The sequence below is a fragment of the Mastomys coucha genome, unplaced genomic scaffold, assembly GCF_008632895.1.
Source record: "Mastomys coucha isolate ucsf_1 unplaced genomic scaffold, UCSF_Mcou_1 pScaffold8, whole genome shotgun sequence".
Lineage (NCBI taxonomy): Eukaryota > Metazoa > Chordata > Mammalia > Rodentia > Muridae > Mastomys > Mastomys coucha.
The window spans coordinates 20,379,683-20,385,681 of record NW_022196914.1 but is presented as its reverse complement, the minus strand read 5'-3'; the positions used below and the strand labels follow the sequence as shown (position 1 = coordinate 20,385,681).

The 5,999-nt window shown below is 36.3% G+C and overlaps 1 long non-coding RNA gene and 1 other non-coding gene across 9 annotated transcripts in view; one reads left to right on the top strand and one right to left on the bottom strand.

The window, feature by feature from the left end:
- The window catches only part of LOC116083263, a 92,387-nt gene that overhangs the window by 29,555 nt on the left and 56,833 nt on the right, over window positions 1-5,999 (bottom strand). The window lies entirely within an intron of this gene.
- On the top strand, window positions 3,193-3,352 carry LOC116084041. The gene has a single exon (XR_004116008.1). It is a non-coding gene; the product is annotated as a U1 spliceosomal RNA (small nuclear RNA).

The following is a 5,999-nucleotide window of genomic DNA, read 5'->3' as shown; positions in this document are numbered from 1 at the left end:
TGCAGCCCCTTAGGATGAACAACAATATGAACTAACTAGTACCCTCAGAGCTCCCAGGGTCTCAACGAACAACCATGGACTGCATATGGTGGGTCTGATTGCTCTGGAAGCATGTGTATAGTAGAGGATTGCAAATTTGATCATCAGTAGGAGGAGAGGACCTCGGACCTGTGAAGGTTCTGTGCTCCAATATAGGGGAGTGCCAGGGCCAATAAGTGGGAGAGGGTGGGGTGGCAGGCATGGGGAGGGGGGAGGCAATAGGGGTTTGTTTTTGTTGTTTTTGTTTGTTTGTTTGGAGGGGAAACTAGGAAAGGAGAACATGTAAATAAAGAAAATATTAAAAAAAAAAAGAAGTAAACCCAAGAAGGTTCAGCTATAATGTTACGCAAAAAATCCCTTCAAATGTAGAAAAAAGTAAAAATCAAGAAATCTACCCATAACAGCATAAATAATAATAATAATTAATAATAATAATAATAGAAAGTACTTGATTATAACATCATTAACCATATATAAACTATAACTACATATCAACTATAACATCATTTAATTCACAATAAAAGATTTAAGATGGTTAATTGGCATTTGCAAAGATCTGGCATTCTGGTGTTTACTTGCCATTATTTGGAAATACAGAACTTCAACTGAAGCATGATCAGTAATACAAAGTTTTAATGAATGGATGTGTTGATGCATTTATGATATCTGGACATGATGATAAATTACCTGTGCCAATCTCATTTTCTTAATCTATAACATGAGAAGATGCAACATCTGCTCCTCATCTTTTGGTAAATAGATTTCACTAAAAAGTTAAAAATTTCGAATAAATACAGAAGGAGATTTCTTCATCATAGTACTCAGATTTTGGTCATAAGTGCAAGCATTGAGGAAATCAATGTTTTCTAAAGCTCTTGCATTTAATTCTATTGTACCGTTTCACAGAGGTGAGGGTGTTGTAATTTTCTATTTTGACATGCTTTCTTTTCTTTTTGTCTCTTTAAATGGCCTTATTATAGTTGTGTCTTTATAAATTATTACTTGCTGCATTTTTCATTTCCTAAGTAAGGGTAAAAACCCAATTGAGTTCATTAAAGCTACAAATAATAAGTCTTTTTGGTGTTACCAGAAATATTTTTCAAAAATCAAACACTTCCTTTGTTCCTATCACATTAAAACCATAATAGAGTAAGAAGGTCTCTGGTTCTATAACCACTATGAAAAAAGTTGACTAGATGAGGCAAATTTAGACATCTGCTTGAGTTCTTAACTCCTATGATACTGGTTTATTGATAGAATATACTCCTGATTGCTCCTCATTTCTGGGTATTCAGATTAAATTGAATCATTAAATGACATTATTTTTAGCATATCTCTAAATATATGATCTTTGGCCATGTGCTATAATACAAAAGCTGTATCAGTTATATTAGTAAGATTCTCTGCTGAGGTAGAAATTTTGGTTTCTCTGGAGACTCATTTGCATCATGTGATGTTTTACTAGAGCAGATGATTGAGACAGCATTTAATGTTTGGAAAGTATACAAATATAGCTCAATGGACAGTGGACCATGCTGCATGGCAGTGAGTGGTACACCTTGCCAATCCTTGTTGGTCATTGTTGAACTTAGCTGATACTGCTCTTTGCTGATGACATTGAATCGTATTGGTATGCCCTACCATTTTTTTTGACTTAAATATTTTTTTATTAGATATTTATTTACATGCCATATGATTTCTCCTTTCCCAGTTTTCCCTCAAAAACAAAACAAACAAAACAAAACAAAAAAACAAACCCCTATTGCTTCCCCCCTCCTCCTGCTTGCCACCCCACCGTCTCCCACTTATTGGCCCTGGCATCCCCCTACACTGGGGCACAGAACCTTCACAGGGCTGAGGTCTTCTCCTCCCATTGATGACCGACTTTGCAATCCTCTATTATACACATGCTGCCAGAGCAATCAGTCCCACCATGTGTACTCCTTGGTTGGTGGTTGAGTCCCTGGGAGCTCTGAGGGTACTAGTTAGTTTATATTGTTGTTCGTCCTAAGGGTTTGCACACCCCTCAGCTCCATAGCTCCTTCCTCTAACTCCTTCATTGGAGACCCTGTACTCAGTTCAATGGATGGCTGTGAGCCTCCACTTCTGTATTAGTCAGGTGCTGTCAGAGCCTCTCAGGAGACAGCTATATCAGGCTGGCTTATCCTTCCTTCAGTCTCTGCTCTATGGTTAGTTGAGATAATTTCAAATGATCCACACTTGGATTCCCAGTAAAAATTTATATAAAGAGGAATAAGATTTCAATGCAGATGCATATTTAGATTTATGGTAAGGTAATGTTATGATGATTAAACACAATGAAATTTTCTAATGTTAATTTTAATAGGCTGGGATAACTGTTGAAAGTGAAAATATTTTGCTTGTCAGTATAAGTTTTAAAAGTTTTAAAATTATCTTTTGTTAAAGAACAATTAAGTACTTTGAGATACATTTAAGATTGATTAAAATATTTTTAAAGTTTTTATGACAGTTCAGATAACTCATAAGAAGTTGAGGAATAAGATGATTAAAAAAACATTCAAACAAAGTAATTATGATTCAAAGCCAAATGTAATGCATTAAAATTAGTTAAAGAAAAAAAGGACTCTTTGATTCTCACTGAACTCTCTCCCAAACTTGTCAAGAATTCAATGAAGAGACTATTTAGTAATATAGCTAGATGTCAAAGGAATTGATCACCAAACGGAGGTTGCAAATGGACCTTGTTCTTTATTTCGTGAAATTTTCATATTTGAGTTTTTTTTTCTGTACAAGTAATCCACAATGAAACTAATAGTGTCTTTGGCTAGAACCGAGGGCTGAATAGACAGTTTATACTGGTACCAACCCAGGTCTTTGTGTTTCAGGTGAGTGTGGATGTGTAAGGATTATCTTCACAGAAATCTGTATTCATATTCATCTCATGACTCCACTGGGCATTATGGGTCTTGGGATCCCATGTTTCTGTATCATGTGAGAGCAGATATGGGTGCCTTTGTGCTGGACTACCTGAAAAGGTGCTACTACTGTGGATAGCCTTGGGAGAAGAATAGTGGTCCTCTCAAGAGCCATGAGTAGTTCTTCTTATTGCCAGAGTAAGAAAGATAGACACCTTCCTTTGAAGAATGGCTATTGATTCTTATTCCTATCAGAATGCTGATCTGGCATGGGAAATATCATGATCAAGCAAAACGTTTTTTTCTGGGCAAGTCTCTCTATAAAACTCTGGGTGTGCTGAACCCTGTGATTTACCCAAAGGTGGGAAACTCAGTTGTGTAATCTGAGGTAGAAGGTGACTACAGTCACATTTTATCCTGGACGAAAGATGAAATGAAATGAAGAAAAGAAGAAAAAATGAAGGAAGGAAGATTTGGATTCCCTCAGCTCCAGCTAGATGCCTCTCCTGTAACAGACCACCAGACCACACTTGCGCTCTCTCTATTTTTATTTTTTAGCTGCACACTAGGAATCTTGCTTTTCAAAAATACTGATTACCCTAGAAGCTCAGGTTTTGCTGTCTTCTCTTTCCACAAAAAGTGTCAAGATGATAGTAAAATCTGAAAAGAGCTATTGCAATGGAACAGGAAGGGTGGGACCAGGACATGTAGTAAGTGGCTGCATTTCTAGATGTTTTGAAAATTGCCTGATACAGATAAGCCTGACAGGAAAATAAAAAAGGAGAAATAGTCAGGGAAGTCAATGACAAATGCAGAAGGGTATTTTGTTAACAGAACCATAGAGTTACTCCAGAATGAGAGCGGAAGTGTCAAGGGAACTGATTTGGTATGCAGGAAACAGTCAGGATGATAAATAAAAGCATATTCAAAAGTGACTCCTGGTCCCTGACACCTTATCCATGTCTAAGTATGGTTATCTAAAATGCCAGTAGAGCCTAAGAAATAGAATATGAAAAAAAATTCAGTCAACTTTCTAGGAAAAACAGGATTCAGAACTTGACCAGCCCACCAATGTAAATCCTTCATAGAATTAAAATCTAGGAAGCATAACTTACATGGACAACATTGTTATATCCCTTTGCTTTATGTTTAAACTTTGTTGTGTGACTCATGGATATGTGAAAATGTGAAGCATAATCTCTCTTTCAGGAATGTAGCATTGTGGGGACACAAATGTCATGGAGGAAAAAATCATCAAGTTGTATTTCCACTGATTTTAATGAGTAATTTTCCAGCACAGCTGAAGTTCTAAGAAAGAGCAGAACTTAGAACTTCAGATTTGATAAAAGCACATAGAAGAGATAATTCAAAGGTCAATCTCTGTACCCCTAGTTAGTACACAAAGGAATTCAAGATGATCAAATCACACAGCATTGAGAACAGGCAAGGTGAAAGAAAGAAATATTGAAAATATGGAAGTGGAAGTAAAGATAAATAAAATAACTGGAGTAACACACTAGGGAAAGCATTGTCTCTGAAGACTGAGAGAAGTGAGAGATAAGCATGTAACTAGAATAGCAAACTGATCTCAAAGTCAACAAAACATCAGAACAAGAAGGAGGTAGCAAGTTCCAATGGAAGGAAGTCTGAGGCTATAAATGAGACTCCAGTATTCATAGTGAAAGAGCACTCCATGTTATAGCAGCAAGGAATGAAAACATTGTTATTTAGACATTTCTTTATAATAGCTCAGAAGGCAACCTCTTAGAGGACAAACCACTAAAATGGTACCTGCTACTTTCATTTGCTGATTTGTTTGTTTTTTGTCAACTTAGGACAAGCTAGGTTTACTTGAGGAAAGGGAACCACAATTGAGGAAATGCTATGCTTCTATAAGATTGTCCTAGAGTCAAGCCTGTGAGATATTTCCTTAATTAGTGACTGGTGGAGAGGGCCTGGCCCATTGTGGTTGATCCCATGCCTGGGCAGGTGGTCCTGGGTTGCAAATGAAAGCAGATTTTGAGCAAGTCAGGAGAAGCAAGCAGTAAGTCGTGTTCCTTCATGGCTAACTCTTTAGTTCCTGCTACCAGGTTCCCACCTTGCTTCAGTATCAGCCCTGACTTCCCTAAGTCACTGACAGCATCCTCCCAGAATTCATCATTCAAATTCATCATATTTGAAAAACAAACTTGAGAAACCACCGAGAACAAAGCTGAAGCTCTTTACATTTACTTGGGAGGACAAAATGTGAGGACTACAAATCTTAATTATACTTTTCTTTCATTTACCAGGAATATGCATACTGGAATAAAAAATAAACTGTACACTTGCACAGTTCATTCATCTTAGGTTTATCTTACAGTTTGATACATGCACAAAAGAAGCCAGGCTTCTAATGCTCCCTCCTACATTTAAGAGGTATTCTAGTGTGATGTGCAAAACATAAAGACCACACTAGTATAGACCAAATGCAGTTTCACAAACTTTAATGATTATTTGTAGAGAAAGGTTTTAGTTCAGAGGCAGAGGGAGGATTTAGTTTATGACTCCAAACATTTGAATGCAGACCACCATGATTGTTCATGAGAAGAGTTATTGGTTAGATTTTAAGGTTAGGATATTTACAGAATTATTTATTTATTTTTTTATCATTGCAGGGCTTCTTTACATTTCCTCTTGACACTTAACACAATGTCATTAATATTTTTATTTTTTCTTCCACAGCCTAATTTTATTATAGAGTTTTGTTATAACTGTTGTGTTAAATTCTTATGGATGTTTTAAAGTTAATAAACTTCAAATAGTTAAATATCACTTTAAAATGTTATGTATGCCTTGGGTAGAGAGATTAAGAATCTTAGCTTCTTTTTTCTATAGAAATATATTATAAATTATATTTAAAAAGTAGCTGCTCTGTCTAGAAACATGATTGCTTACTCTGGCATTTACATATAACAGATCTGTGTGCAACTCTATGCCTGATTCAGTAGCTTGATCTCTGGAGAGAGAGAGAGAGAGAGAGAGAGAGAGAGAGAGAGAGAGAGAGAGAGAGAGAGAGAGAGA